The sequence below is a fragment of the Megalops cyprinoides genome, chromosome 7 (assembly GCF_013368585.1).
Source record: "Megalops cyprinoides isolate fMegCyp1 chromosome 7, fMegCyp1.pri, whole genome shotgun sequence".
Lineage (NCBI taxonomy): Eukaryota > Metazoa > Chordata > Actinopteri > Elopiformes > Megalopidae > Megalops > Megalops cyprinoides.
The window spans coordinates 21728898-21745727 of NC_050589.1; positions in this window are offsets into that span (position 1 = coordinate 21728898).

Genomic DNA, 16830 nt, shown 5'->3' on the forward strand with positions numbered 1-16830 from the left:
AAATATTGATCATTTTCAGGGAGAAATATCAAATGGCCTTGAATCTGTAGGAGTTGAGCATGCCCACATTAGCCTCCTGGAATAAATGGAGATGTCTGGAAGAGAGTCACTGGAGCATCTTAATTTCTGCTGAATATATTCCAATCATCATCAAGCCTTTCCGCACATGTAAAAAAACCTGTTCATAGACTTTGCCAAATGTTGTATCTGTCTCAGCTGACTATGGTAGGAATTTCCACAGGCTCCAGGCTGATGTGAAGGCATGTGTGAATCTCGAGAACAAGAATGTGAGCAAAGAAGTTCATAAGAGGCTAAAGTTCCTGAAAAAGTGAAAGTGAGGTGGAAAAGATAGAGGTTGACAAAAAAAAAACCTTGCCGCATAGATGAATATGTTATCATCTCAGCGTGTTACCACTCCTGCCAGGATCATGTGAAGTCATTATCGAGAACGATACAAAAAGAAATGATTACAGCTTAATTGTTTCTGCAGCAGGATGTCACTGTGCGCATAGGGGTTACAATGGAATCATCTGTGCTGGGTCTGTCCATGCAGCAGGAGAATGGCCTTGATTGATGGATAATGGTAAGGTGTGATTGTAAATTATAACAGTAATGCATTGCCTTTGTCTAGTGCCATTTGTCAGGTTTTTAAGTAGCTGGAGGAGAGAAGCCGAATCAGAGACATGTATCGCCCTAAGGTTTGGTCCCAGCAGTCATCCTACTTCAGTCTCACTCATCATGGGTGAGTAAAGAATAAGGCACTACTTACATGGAAGAATGGTTAAGGAGGCAGATCAGAAATGGAAGAGACAGTAAAAATGTTTCGGCTTCTCAGTGTCTCTGTCAGCAGCGTGCTTGTCTTGAGTAGATGCCTTGGTTCAAAACCAATGTCATCTGCCAAAAATGACCAGGAGCCTGTAGTGGTAGTTCCGGCTTGGATATAGATGGGCCCTCATCTTTTCTCTCTCATCAGGTGCTTTCAAGTTGCTTTGATGGACACCAGTGGAGTTGCACCTGCCCTCCAATTGCTGTGTCCATGGTTATATTTTACTTTATTGAGAGGACAATATCAGCAAGATAATTGTATAGCATTATGGATGTTCAGGTATGGTGTCATATCCAGACCATCCTCTTTCTGAGTTTTCTGTGTACTCAGATGTGCTTGGTTGGTGGCTGTGGGAACAGTGTGATTCTGATCATGTTTGGGTTCTACAATACGATCAAACATTCTTTTGATCGTGAAAAGTAAATGACTTTGACTCTAATCCAAATAACAAGACCTCAGCCATAGCTACAAACAAGTCTTGAGGGTAGATGCCTGCATTTCCTTCCCGCTGAAACATATCTGTAATTTTTTGCAGTGATAAATGAAATCTGACTTTTAACAAATGTGGAAAAACATCCGTGAGCTGTTGTGAGTGCTTTCAGTTATGACTGAAATTCTGAGAAAAGCACAGACCTTGACATTCTGTTTTATAACTACATGTCACTGACCCCCTTTTTCTTTTATCCTTCCCCACTGTTTATTCATCAGATCCTTAACATACCCTCACACTATCCCTTTAATCACCCACTTAAACATGTGTCCCATCCTGGGGATGGGATATTTATATTCTAGAGCGGCTCATCTCTTAGAATCCTTGAAAATTTCTGTCAGAACACCACTCCAAAGCAGGTGACATGAATACAAATATCTTTCAGAGGAAAATAGGACAATTATTAGAAGAGCGGGAGAGAACTGGGAAAGAGCCATGCATGTATTGACCGCTACATGATGAGTGACTTACAGATTGCTTTTTCCATACTAGGCTTTTCAGAAGCCTATGTTTTTCTAAAAAAAAAAAAAATGGTGATATTTCAGTGACCAGAAGGAATGTAAATTGTACATCATGAAAACAACATATGTGGCTGGAAATATCATTACCAGATGGGAGATGTCAGGGATGATAAAACCTAGGTTTTTTTACCTAGGTAAATTTGTATTTTACTTCATTATATTTCAGTCTTGCCTTTTCAGGTCTTTTCTGTCCTGTGTTGATTTTGGAAAACAAACAGCTTGAAAATTGTAGCCTATTAATAAATGTTGGTAGTGAACAAAATGTCAGAGAGGACAAATTGGTGGGACAAAGATGGCCGAAATGAACAACTGAATAAGAGACAGCCATTCGTGTGTACTGAATGTTCGTTATTTTCACATTGAGGTCATAATAGGATGAGAGTAAATCACTCAGATCTTTAACAGCCTGCTTTTGTGAAAGGCACGCATGGCTGATTAAGGAGAAAAAAAAACAATGCATCACAAATTACACAGCATGCCTTTTCCCCTTTCCCTTATTGTCAAGGTACATGTCCTTTTCCAGGAGTCCCCGCTGCCTCAGCTCTCTCCTAAAACAGAAACGCCACATGTCCTAACACATGAAGTGAAGAGCCAAGCCAAAAGCTGACCCCCTGTCTCTTATCGTTAGCGGAGAGAGGGATCACTGCAGCATTCCCCCAGCACAGGGGAATCAAGAGCTGACCTGATGATCACCGCTCTACCTCAGAACACCTGTTTCTTTATTGTACTGCATACTTCATGGTGAAAGTATTTAAATAGTCTTGTGCCCTTACTGATGCCTGGCAGTTTACATTGTGAAGAGGAGAGGCAATATCCTCTGCATATGGGCACACACATTCCACATACTCCTATATTCTGATCTTAAAACACAGTGATCAGGATTACCAGAAGGACATTGGAGGGGAATAGCCAAAAGAACAGGCACAGCTGTTTAACTGCTTGGTGTTGAAGGGGGAAATAGAGTAGGCTTTTTTCCAGAATCAGACTCCCTCCCTGCATTGCAAAGCTGCCCATCTCACACAGAACATCCTAAAAACATTTCTGTAATGTTCCCGCAGCATGGCAGCATTGCTGAAGCATCTGGAAGAACATCATTTCCCCTGTTTTAGCTGGCTCTCTTTGTTACTGTAGTTGCTTCATCGTTGTTTTCATTTATTTATTTATTTACTTTACTTGAACCCCCCTGGTGCTGACCCATGTCCACTTTCATCAACTGGCGGGCAGAGAGCTTAGTGTTCTCTGCGCCGTTTAATTGGCCAATTTATTTAATGGCTCCAGAAATAAAAAAATAATAAAAAAAAACTCAAGTAGGGGCCAATGGAGATGTAACAAGGAACGTTCCTGGCAGGCATCTCGGGGGTAACCTTGGAAACACGCGCGCCGGTCAGCCCTGCGTCGATGGCTCAGTGTACCTGAATAAATGGGCCTGAGAGTCACCCCGGCAGGACTTGTGAGGACAGCTGCACGCGGAGAGGCCCGCCCACCGCGGTCCCGCCGCGCGCCCCCCGCGCACATTCCCCACGCCTCATCAGGCACATGCTCTCGGGCGGTGGGGCCGCGGAGGCAGCGCGCGCCCCTGGCTCTGCTGTCTGCCCGCGCTCCTCTTTACAGATCACCTCAGATCCATTCGCCCGGGTCCCCCCCGAACGGAGCGGCGCAGCGCGGATGAAACCGCACAGATGAAAACGCGGCTCTTCCGGGAGAGGGGAGACAGCAGATGAGACAGCAGTACGAGACATTTCAAATGCGTTTTGAATGCTAGCGATCAGATGTGGGGTAGACCTCAGTGATGCTCGTGTCTTATAAGCATTTTTCTCTTGCGGTTTATTTCGTTTGTGCTCATGTGGACAGGAATAGACTCTTTGATCCAAAGAGTCAAAGAAGATTTTGAAAACTGGACTATAGGGAGGTACAGCAACAGGAATCAAAGAGCCCTTATAAATCACTGCATACCTTCCTCATGGCATCTGAATGAATGGAAGCCATGTCTGAGCTGTGATGGCTCCTAGGTCACAGCTTAGCCTGATTTCTGTGTGCTTGGTGTAAACATATGCCTCCCCCAAGGCAGTTATGGGACTATTCAATGGCCCTGTATAGATAAAAAGAGGAGCAAATGTCACAAAACCCATCTGCATTTTATGTCAAGCTGTAATATATCTTTGAAACCTGAGTTTAACTCTTAATTAATTCAGGCCACAACAGCCACAGGATCAATGTCATTAGCCTTTAGAGGGCTGTTGAGTGGCTGCTAATTTTAATTAAAAAGAGGTATAAAACTAAAACAGTTCAATGATGAGGACTGATAATTGAAAAGGGAGAGATGCCTGTTTCTACCTTCCTAAACTGTCTAGTCAGGTAAAATCATCAGTATTTCCATGTCTCACTAAGAATGGCCTGTGCAGTGATATTCCACTTGCTGCTGTGAAGGTTCTCAATTTGGGCTAGGTGTTTTGTCCAAAAAATTGTCATTTCATGCTAGGTCCACTTTCAAAAAATCTGTGTATGGGCTTGCTCATCCTTACATATTGTGTAAAGGCAGCATTAAATGGACAGTGCGTATGGCACGGCCTCCTGCATATAAACACGTTTTCATCATTACCTGTTGCCATATCTGTGCTATATTGCTCCTTCTTCTTCTCCTTCTTGCCTTCTGTCCCTCTTTATTGCACATAAATGGATACATAAAGTATCCATAAAGTACTGGCATTTTGTTCTTTGTCAGTGGTCTTCCCCTTGTGCAACATTGCAACCGGCGTTGGAGCTAGAATGTGTCGTAATCCCCCAAGAGTCATTCAAGCATGACATCATCTTGAGACATCAATCAGAAGGCTTTCCTGCATGAGAGAGAGTGGGGGCGGGGTTTGTGGGCAGGTGGCTTATATTGCTGAAAGAAATAACAAGCTTATCCTAACAGTTGGGTATTAAAAGGCCAAGTAAATACACCCCCTCCCCCCCTCCGAACCCTGTACATCTGAGGATCTTTATAGTTACTGATGATGAGCCACTGTCTAGAGCAGAATTGCCCAAATCACCACTCTGGTTCTGTGGCATTGTGTTTGTAATTGTGATCCTTAGCCTCAATGAATGAGCTCGTTATGTTTGTTAATTAAAAACGCAATCATTTTTTTTCCCCTTAAACTGGCTGAGTTGTTATTTTGTGAAAACCAAGCTCTTGTGTCTGACTCAGTCATTGGCTGGTTTTCTTTCAGCATACAAACAAATGATCAAATTTGCAAACCCACATGCTCGTTGATTGCTGTGGCTACTGTAGGCATTTTTTAATTTGGTAAATGCTTGCCATTCTACAGCCCTTATAGCAGTAGAGGAGAGGAAAGAGGAGGGCCACAAATGGATTAAGGACAGTTTGCCTGGTGTAGCGTCGGCAATTGTCATATACTTAATTTAGGCTGTAATTAACTCAGAATTCTTGGAGCACGGACAGCAAAGTGATCATAGAATTGTGGTGAATAATAAAATGGGCACTCTGGTGCGTCTGTACAACAGCCTGCTCTGAAAGTGCCATGGTGTTTGCATTTTTTAATCATATTTTGTCTGTGAATAATGGGGAATAATTTCTTGTGCACTCCTTTATCCAGGGAAGCTGCAGTTTTAATCCTTTCTAAAATACTTTTGGTAACCTACTCATACAGAATTCTTTACTGGAGCAGTTTGGGTGAAGTACACTTCTTACAGGTTCACCATTGCAGTCAGGGCTCTCAACCCATGACCTTCAGGGTTACAGTTCAGAGCTCATAAATGTTGTGCATTTGTCCTACCTCTTCATTTGTCCATATGTACAGATGGTCTGGGCATCTTACTGTACAGTCATACTGGACAAGAATCATTCAGTTCAGTTGCATAAAATGTAATTCTCTGTTCGTGACAATAAATCATAAATCAAGTGCTGTGATTTGCGATAGCCATTCCCACTTTGAATATGTGCATTCAGGATACCATCATGGGAAACTAGTTGAATGGATAAAGCATAGACAGAATGCTCTGAACAGTGTACTAATTCTACGCCATGGCAGTATAATGGGAAGGTGCAAATCCCACGCACAGAAGTCATTACACATCGTCACAAATGATTATTATTATAATTTTGCCATGATGTGAAGATACTTTCTTGCATGCAGATTAGGATTGGGCAACATAGCTGTCGCGATATATCGAATATCTATTTTTAGCACAATAACAGCGATCCCCGGTATGTGGCGTTAGGTTTCTTCCCATGTTTTTTTTTCCCTTTAGTCATACCTGATGCGAGAGCACACCTCCAAAGTTCAGTGAAATGCTTCCGGCAGTGGCGGCAGGTGAGCTGGAAACAAGGGAAGCCTGAACACTACCTTTAAATATATCATTACTTTCAACCTGTTCCCCTTTATCCTCCTTGATTAACAATAAAACAAATAATTCACAGAATAATCTACACAAATCGCGTAATTAGAATAAATGATTATGCTCGCAAAACAGTGCAGATTGTCTGAAATTTGTGTGCTATTGCGAAAGCTACAACATGAGATTGTTACGCGATAAGTAGTGATAGATTTAAAGGTAGTGTTCGGGCTTCTGCTATTTCCAGCTCATCTGCCGCCACTGGCTTCGGGGGCAGAGAAATATCACTTGTATCTATATGTTGGTTAACTTACCTATTAGCTTTGAAAACATAGCATATGTTTTCACTCTTTATCTTTGTAGCCATGTGTTTCTATCTACCACATGGAAGCAGCATAGTGCTGTTGCTGTGATATCAACATTGAATATACAAGTGGCGTTTTTTCCCCTGGAAGCATTTCACGTGGCCTCGAAAAACTGGAGGTGTGCTCTCGCATCAGGTATGACTAAAGAGAAAACAATACGTGAAGAAACCTAACGCCACATACCGGGGATAGCTGTTATTGCACTAAAAATATTTGATTTGATATATCGCGATGGCTATATCGCCCAGCCCTGCATGCAGATGCATGAGTGCATGTACACACATACCACACACCCATATCTCACTTGTACCAATGTGGGGGATGATTACTGAAGGAGTAATTGAAAAGCTGCTCCTATTTTGTGTCCTATGATTTCCTGGGCCTCCCCAGAGAGTCTGGCAGTGTGTCCTCTTTTCAGAAGGGCCTGATCGAATCTGCCTCTGTCACTGTGTGTTTGCCCTGGTGACTGAGGAAAAACAAAGCCAGAAACATGCTCCAAAGCATCTTAAAATCAGCATGGGACCCAAGGAGGTTGGGAAAGGGCAGGGGGGATTGGATAGTCACTGATCAAGACCCACACCATCCTCCCCATTTCCAGCTCTGGAACCTGTGAACATCATCATTTTTACTAACTTTGCATTACAACAGTTGAGCTGAATAACACTGAAGACAAATGATGATTCAAGACGAGCTGCTTGGCCTTTGCACCTCAGTGTGCTTATATATTACAAGCCTGTTGTTATCAAGCACCAACAGTGAAACGTTGTTGCTCTTTGAGGGAAGACGATACAGATTTTTATTTACAGTGATATCTCAGGTCTGGTCATTCTGCATCTGCATGCACAGCTCCGTTAAAACCTTTAACTGGCCCTTATTCTCATCAGGCCAGCCACTTGAAACATTGGCAATGAGATATCTCATAATTATGCCTATAATGAGGGAATTGTTCATCCTGCTCTCCACCAAAGCTTAAATTTCTTTGTCTTTCTTTGTATGAGGCACAGTATTAGTCAATTTCACCTTTGTACCACTTCCCTCAGTTTTACTGATTACATCTGATATTCAATTTTTAAAGCAATTATTGCGTGTATAAATTGATATATTTCTCTCTCTCTCTGTGGAGTGCTGAATTGGAAATGAGCTGCAGTGAACAGTGGCTGAAAAGGAGCCATATATGGTCAAACTTACTGAGGGACACATTTTCTGTACTGCTCGTCCCCAGAAGGTGGGGGCTGTATGTCCAGAATAATCTGAAGCACGGGTGTTCAGCTTCCCTTTTTTCACCAAAGGAATAATATGCTACTTCTTCAGAAGAATCGCACACGTGTGTTAAAATAGGCCGGTGAAGACACCCGAAGCCGCCGCAAATGGTAAGCTCACTTGATGGGCCTGAAATCACAGTCCAGTCGGTGGCCTCCAGCTGCCGTATTAAAAGCGTTTCATCTCCTGTCCTCTTGAAGGAGACACAGACAGAAAGGTTTGGTGGCACACACACACACAAACACATACTGCACCCATACCTTCAAGCCCTCTGCAGATTTCACCAGCAACTGTTTGAAGTTCTGGATGAGAGAGGAGGCCCGGAGCCTCCAGCTTGGAAAAAAAGAGTGGTGGCAAGCAGTTCCCTTGATAAAAAAGAAATGTGTTTCCCTTTTAAATATTCTTTCTTTTTTTTTTTCTTCAGTTGGCTCTGTGGCGTCCCTCGTGGCATGGGACTCTATCTGCACAGGGAGTGGAAAAACCGATTACCTAATGGCTCATGTTCAGGATGTTTTCTCTTTCTCATGTGACGTTTATCTGTGCAGCTTGGGTTCCATGCGCTACACAGTTTACCACTGGAAAATTGGGGTCAGGGGCTTCAGGGCAGTTGCTGCAGTGGAGCATCATAGCCAGGAGACCACAGGGCTAGGTTAAACCTACAGAGGAAACCTGCATCAGCAATGGACTTTCTATGTGTGGATGCTCACAGTTCAAGCTTCTATGGAGTGGTGACAGGAGCAGCTAATCAGGACGTGTTTAGTCTGGACCAGACGGTCATGGGTTTGAGTTTGGGCTTGTATGGAGTGGTGACAGGAGCAGCACATGGGAATATAATCAGTGCACCATAGTCTGGACCAGAGGGTCATGGGTTTGAATTCTCATGCTATAACCACTACAGCATTAGGCTGTCCTTCTCCATTGTTGTAGAATAGCCGAGACACAATGGAAAAAAATTGATGAGACCAAAGGTTTGGTGATGCCGTGATAGTGTTTTATTGACCCAGACCCATGACAGGTGAAAGTAAGAAAAATAATACTAAACTAACTTAATGAAAAAAGAAAAAAAATGCTTGTGCAAACAAAAAGAAGACTAAACCAACAAAATACAAACAATAATTACCTAAGGGAGGCAAAAAGAGAATGCATCAATTATACAGCTGCTCTAGACACCAAGGCACTCTTAGCCATCTCTCCCCCTACGGACTGAATGCTGCTTCTTATAAAGGAAGTCAGCCACTTTACAAAAAACCAAGAAGCATCAAATAAATCAATTAACTGAACAAAGACAATAAACCAATACATACTGGAATACAGGCATGTCTCTACCATATGTAAAATGTTTAATATGTATTTTGCCTCTTTCAAACACAATACAGATCAATTATACAAGGTTTAAAAGCAAACAGGAAACTTCCCCACAGTCACAGACCATATTGTTCAGCCCCATTTTCCGGTGCCCCCCCAAAACTACAAATCCCATCAGCCCCCAGCCTTTGGGTCCTTTGGCTGATGGAGTCTGTCCTGCTGGTGCCATTGAATGAACAGGTAAGCCATGTTCCTCTAAACCACAAGCATTTAATTTACTTTAGCTGTTAAAAAGGTGCATATTGACAAAAAATGTCCAAGATTTAGAAATTCTTAAGCATCCAGTTGGCCACCCTGCATGTTAAGATATTTCAGCCTGTTCCCTTGTTTGTTTGTAGAGTCCATGGTGTGGGTGCGTTTGGGAGGAGGCAAACAAAGGAGTTGGTGAAATAAAATGTCCTTTCCTCCAACTTGGGTGTCTGTATGTTTGTCCAGGATATTCTTGTTCATTTTAAAAAGGTCCATGGAATGGACATGCACTCCGTTACATCCGTAACAACCTCACACGTTCTGTGTAATGTCTGTGTTGAGCTGAAGCCAAGAAAACATGTGTGAGAAGCTCTATGGATCTATTTATACTAGGCTGAATTAAAAGCGAGGTAAAAGTAGAATGCACCACAAAAACAAGGAAGCAAATACATAATATTTATGCGCTGTGAACTCTGAACTTGCACAAATAGATTTTTTAGAGTAAAAAAACAAGTTGTGCAAGTGGTTTTCCTCATATTTAAGTTTAAATTCCAGCAAATAAAATCGGAAAAACTTGACTGTATGGGTTTCTGTTTCCACAAGATTTACTGTTCTGAGCTAGTGCTCTCTTAATGTTCTGTTTAAATTTTGTCACATGTACAGGAACATTTGAGGCACATTTAGAAATAGCAGGTTGCCCTGTTTTAATTAAAATCGCAGCTGGCTTATTAACTGACAATTTAAGCTGATGAGAAAAGGTGAGTCACAAACAATCAAGCCACTGTTATGTTTTGTGCACAAATACGGCATGTGCCAGAGTTTCTGAGTGTGCTCTTTTTATCGTCATCGTCGTGGTCCTTAAATAGTCTGCCAAATAACATGCGGGTTGGAGGCCTTGTCAGTCACAGGGGGGTTGTGTCTCATATAAACATATTATCACAAAAGGAGCAGGTGGATTTATTTTGAAAGAGAAAAATATACTCCAGATACAGTATTGTGATAAGTAGAGAGTAAAAAATATAATTGGTTGCATTTAGAGGCATTGAAAACTGCAGAGCAATTACCAAAAAGAGCTCCTGTTTACAGCCAGAATTGCAGGAAACGGGATTTTGTGAATAAATTAAAATCTTCCCATTACTTACTGTAGAAATCTTTGACCTTTCCATCATGCATGAAGCATCACAATCACAACCTCTGCTAATATGTGAGAGAGTGATATATCAGATATCACAACATGGCCCCCCTCTGTGTGTTATAATTAGAACTGTCATCACATGAATTAAAATAACATGAATATAAACAGAAAAACCATAGATGTCCCTGCACTCTGGAGGGGTAGGCAGGACCTTCCCTTAACCTCCTTGACAAATGCATAGTACTAAATATAGCATTGTTACACAACTGTAAAGCAGAGGCATTATGGTATTTTAACTGGGTCTGCTTTGATTTGCCTTGTCCATTTGCAATTATCTCTGATGAATTTTTCTCTGAAAGGGTACAATACTGTATTTCTCTTAGATTGCTGGGAGGTGATTGTGAAATATAATTTGGGTGCAGATTTATTTTTGATCAGGCTGTAGTTTGCATCCCCTGTATGACATGGTCACTGAATGTTTTTTAGAGAACCTTGTGCAATACATCTTGTCTATTTTTTGCTCAACAGTATATGTTCATTATAATCCAAGAATCGTTTAGAATTTGGTGACAGCACAGGGCTTACCTTCTTTTATTCTTCTGCAGCCCAGGTTCCACAACGTTGACTGGATGCAAATTTAATGCAGCGGTAAGCATGCTTCATTCAAGAAAGGTGAGTCGTGCACATCAGCAAATGCAAACAGCCCCTATTTCTTTGCCTTCCTCCCTCTGTTCTGACATTTGTTCAGCTGATGACTGCGGGGTGAATTTGGCACTGTGGGTCACTCTGGTGTGGGGCAACTTTCTCTTTTTTGCATGGCTATGATAAGAAAGTAATCTGTATGCATATTTTTCATGTCATTTTTTCTCTGCTCAAGCTTGGTTTTGTGAGGACCATTAAACATTTTTTAAAAATTATTTTTGTAATACAAAAGGGGATTATGTTATGAGAATTCATGCAGGGAACCATAAGCGTTGTTGATGCGTGGGCTTCAGGTTAGCTTTTCTCATCTCCTTTATATGGAGCAGATGAGAAAGAGAGAAAGAGCGTGAGAGAGAAGGAGAAAAAGAATGAAAACATTGTCTCTAATCTCAGCAGGATAGGCTTGCCAGGCAGTCCTCCATATTTTCGCAGTGTACCCCCCTCCCCCGCCTGCCGCCACACGCCCAAACCGCCTCCGAGTGCTCCATCGTGTGGCTCCGCTCTGGCAGAGGCCTCTCAGGATTCCATTGCCCAGGGCACACCCGCCACATGACTGCCACGGTCATCATGAGCGGGATTACAGACTATGCCACGCTCATCACAACCAGGTTTACAGATCCATCATGGCGACCAACATCACAGAAAATGGCCACACTGCTAGGCTGTGGCCAGCCCCTGCAGACAATCCTGTCAACGGTTTGTCATTTTGCATTTCAAAGGACATTTTCATCTCCTTTGGGTGCGTGCCAAAATCTTCTGCAGGATTATAAAATTTAGAAAAAAATATCGAGTAATGTCATACTTCATTGTTAACCCACTCTTTCTTCCACTAAGATATATCTTTGTCTTATGTCAGTCTTAATATGTGTGAGCAGGGATGAGGATCTTTTATTTGCTCTGGCGTATGTTGCTGTACCTGTTTACTGTGATGGCTGCAGAGGGTGGGAAAAATGTCTGTTCAATCATTACTAATATGAATGAGAATGCCCCCAACACACACACACACACACACACACTCACTCCACACATTTCCCTCAGAATCCCATCTGAATGTGTTTGCCATTTTGTTTTCATCGTCTCCCGGCAACTTTGCTGACTCTTTTGCAGACCACGGGAAGCGTTTCTGAAATGCATGAATAACTAGATAAAGTGTATCATTTTCTCCCGGAAAATGGAAGTGGGGACCAGGCCTTGAATTGTGATAGAGCCGAGACGGCTGTAACGTAAGCAGGGGTATTATAATGGAGAATATGAAATGAACGGAGGGACATTTCATCCCACTTATACATCGATATGAATTTAGTTGAAGAGTCGAGATTAGGGGAGGCGTAAATGGCGGGGGGGTGTATTTTTAAACTCAGACGCATAATCAGAGCTGACGTGGCTCAGACAGTCACTTGTCCCGAATTGTGTGGAAAAAGCACTGGATGCTCAAATGTGTTAGTAGAAATGATAGCAATATATTTGATGTTTCAAAATGCATTTTCAAATATACTACTTGATGAACACCACAGATGTATCATTTGTCTGGTTCAATATGTTCCAAAATTTTTTACAGACAAAACAATATGCTTTACAATATGCTGTGTTTCAAGGGCACTAAGGGTTGTTTGACATAGAAATGATCAATACGCTATTATTCTTTGTAATATCCTATTAAGGTTGGTTTGAAAAATTAAAAGGTTTGAATACTAAACCCAGGTAAATTTCTTGGTTGAGCATACCAAGGATACTCATAGTAAGTAGTCCTTTCAAGGCCAAATAACATGTTTTTAGTAGGTCAAACACTTTCCCAGATTGAAATGTTTTCAGTCCTCATAATGCCTTTTAAAGGCATTTCTTTTTCACAAGGGTATTTTGTGGCCTGTGTCAAACTACCAGCACACACAGGGTGCAGTGTAATAATAACCTCAGGTGTACTAGTCAGCCCGGGATCTGCGAAGGCCTACCGAGCGTAATGTAACTGCCAGCATGATATTGCCAAGTCATTAACCCAGGATTAACCCTGAAGGCCAGAGGTCGAAGGTCAGGGGGGATGGAGAGATGATCCACTTGGAGAAATTGATATTACAAGCCTGAAAATTGATACTTAATGGGTTTCTGTAATCTTTATTAAATAAATATACTCTTTTGTTTCACTGTTCTTAATGCGCAAACTGTGTCCCCTGGGTGTGTTTAAGGGTTAAGGTAAAATAAGCAGAAGAATGTGAATTCCGGAGAATTCACTGGTTTCACATGGTATTGCTTGCTCAAAAAAGAGAGATGACTACCTTTTTGTTTTTTCCACCTTAAAGGACATTTGGTTTGAATTGAAAAAAAAGTGCTAAAAAAATTTCTGTGAGCTCTCTAAAAATCATTGTGAATCTTTTCTCTGTGGAGGTATCTTTTAATCTAGCATCAAGACTTAAAATGGGAGACTATTTTAAACAGATGCGTGCTGTATACCTTTCGTTATAGATAGATTAAATGGTAGCCGAGCCATAACTTTATAGATCATCATAAGTAACGGACGATAAAGTAGGGAACTGTTTCCTTTTAGCCCCCGTCTCCCCTCTCCCACCCCTCTTCCCCCCTCCCCCCCTGAGGAATCCAATATGGATTGAGAGTTGTGCAGGATTTGTTTTATGAGGGTAATTGACGTTGTGCAGAGGAGAAGAGGGGCAAAGCAGGCATGAAATTGCGTGGGGATCAGATCCGTATCGGCGCTCGCGAGAGGCTGTCTCTGCCTGCCAGTCCTCGCTGGGCCTGGATTAGCCCCAGAGCCAGGCAGAGGTACAGTTAAGAGGCAATTTTATTCTCTATTAACCCAATCAATGGAAGGTCCCCATATCCCATTAGAGTGAAGTTTAGGAGAAAGAGACGCCGTTGGAAAAGGCAATAAAGATGTTTTTATGTTCATTAGAGCAGACAGGCTTCACGCTGAGGGAGGGAGTGGAGGAGAGGAGAGGGAGTGAGGGTGTGGCACCATTGCATAGAGATCACGTCTTTGAGAGAGAGAGCCAAAGAAAAGTTCAACCAAGTTAAGGGGGCACAGAATAAGTCCTTCAGGTCACAAGAAATGGGTCTCTCACTGAATAAATGCTCCTTGGATTCTCTGGCTCATTGGTTGAGTACACAGTGGGCTGGCACATTAAAATACTCCAAGCCAATGGTGCAGTTGCCTCTATCACCCACATTCACCACCAAGGACCAAACAGGCTGCAGTCACGAGCATGCACAAATAAGCGGCTTGCAGCTTTTCAAAATGCTGTAAAACTGAAAAGCCATCATGATGCAGATGTTAACATATTATGTACATGAATGTTGAATTGCAACTGCTTTTGATAGAAAAAAATTGGGTCCTATTGCTGTTGGTGCATAAAATCATGCTGACTATTCTTTCAGTATTTTCAACACTTAATATTGCTTACCTAAGGTATATTCAAAGCCTCTTCTGGATGCATGTGTTTCTCACAAGATACCCAGCATTTACTCAGTAGGACAACTAGCAGCACAGGTAGTTTGGGTATATTTTTGGTAAAATATTATGGATCTGTGCGAGTGAAAAAGCAGTGTAAAGTCATGTAATGTGGAAATGTGTGTTGCTATTAATGGAGAGAGGTAGCAGGCAGGTGCTTGCCTGAACAGCTGTTTTGCTGGCTGGTTTACTGTCTGGCAGACATCTAGAGGGAAGAGCTCATCAAGAATTCCTGTCCCTGCCTCTTTGAATAAGAGGAGAGAATTGGATGTCAATCTCTAATTAATAAACTCAGCTCCTCTTACTTCATGTTAGGGGGGGACATTGGGGGGAGAGGGGAAAGCTGATCAATAACTATTGTGCGGCGCATCAGATGGAAGCCATTCAGATTTATCTGCTAATATCCTTGGTGATAGCCTGTGCCAGACTGGAAATGACAAGACGGTCAAATCCCATTACTTCGTTATTTACTGATTTACATTCCGCTGTTACTTCGGCCACATTTACAGGCTGTTGGGTTGACAAATAAGTAGATTTTTTTCTCCTCCTAGAACCCCCCCCCAACCCCCCCACTGAGTGCTTCATCTCAAGAGCTTGTCAAGGTGAAAATGGGGTGGTTGGGAGGGGGATGGCTTTCCCAGAATGCATTTCCTCTTGGATAACAACAGGTTTACATCAATTTGCTTGCAGTCTGCTTGAGTGTATAGCAAAAGAAATGTTAAATTGTGCCTATATTCTGAAATACTGAAACTAATAAATACAGATACATGCAACAATATCACTTTTGACATGGACTGCAGTCTCTTTTGCGCATTTAACATTTCAAATGCAACAGAGCTAGATTTGGGTTTCCATAACAAAGAGCTGAATTTTAGTGTTAAGCAATATATTTCACCAGATAAAATCAGACATATTACATTTTTTAAGCATTATATATGTTGCAGAATGTTGAATAGTATAGATTTACATAAAAATGACTACCGTCAATGAAACATGAATTGAAATTTTGACCTTGCTGAACACCATTCAGGTGTAGGATAAATTTACCACACAATTTCTAGTCATATGTTCTATCAATTCAACCACAAATCTTTGGACTTCGCCATTTTGGCTTCAGTTCTAAATGAGTTTAATTATACATAATTGTCTCCGTACCACAATTGATGTAATTGTCTGAGTCCATTTATTGGGCTGTTGGCTGTTTCTGCGTAGCTTCAGCAGCAGGTGCTCTTATTTCCCCAGCGAGATTTTTAATACGTTTATATATAGTGCAAACGCTAAGAAAATGTTCAACTCTTTGTTGACAACTTACTGTGATAAGCAGGCCATGAAAAGACATGTTGTGCATGGCAAATGGCAAATCCCAGAAAAGAGAGACTGTGTGCACCACAGACAGCTGCAGAACTTACACCTGGGATTTGCACAGCGTGTGGAACCCACGCCCCATCTATTCGTAACGATTTAATTTCGCCACCTTATCTAAAGTAGGTGGCTGTCTCCTGTGATTTAAATATTTCTTTTTACACCCGATTGCTCGATTTCCGAGGCGGAATTGTTTCCTTTCCCGTGAAAGAGATTTTTCTGACGTTATCAGTTAGTTAGTGCCCTATCAGCACAGAGATAATTAGGGACGCTGGCCTTGGAGACTGGTTCAGCACAGTAATAAGCCGCCACCGTTTTATGTGTGCCTTTTGATGGAGCAGCAGAGTTAGCAAGGAATAACATGGAAACAAGTGTTTGCAAAGCCTGCCTTTTTGTTGGGCTTGCAATGTCTTACCTGTTGAATTCAAATGCCTTTAACAGACCTATGGTCACACATACAGTATGTGTATACATACAGGTGGTCCCCATTCCCAAGGATCAGGTTCATAACAACACTCATTTACAACTTTTGTAAGAATGTTTCCATAATTTTTTGAATGCCCCCCCCCCCCCCCCCCTATAACCATGTTTTAGAAATGCTAATTTTATACTAGGCTTGTCTCAACACAACTTCTGCACTTTGAAGTGAAACAAATGCAGCCATCTGATACACTTGCACACAGCCAATAGCTATTTGCACTGTGAGTTACACAGCATACTACAGTGGAGTGAGCGCTCATGGGAGGATAGCCATTACTTTACTGGCATCATGCGAGCCACTGAGCATCTTTGGAGCCCCAGTGCTGCCACTAATTGTTTTGTG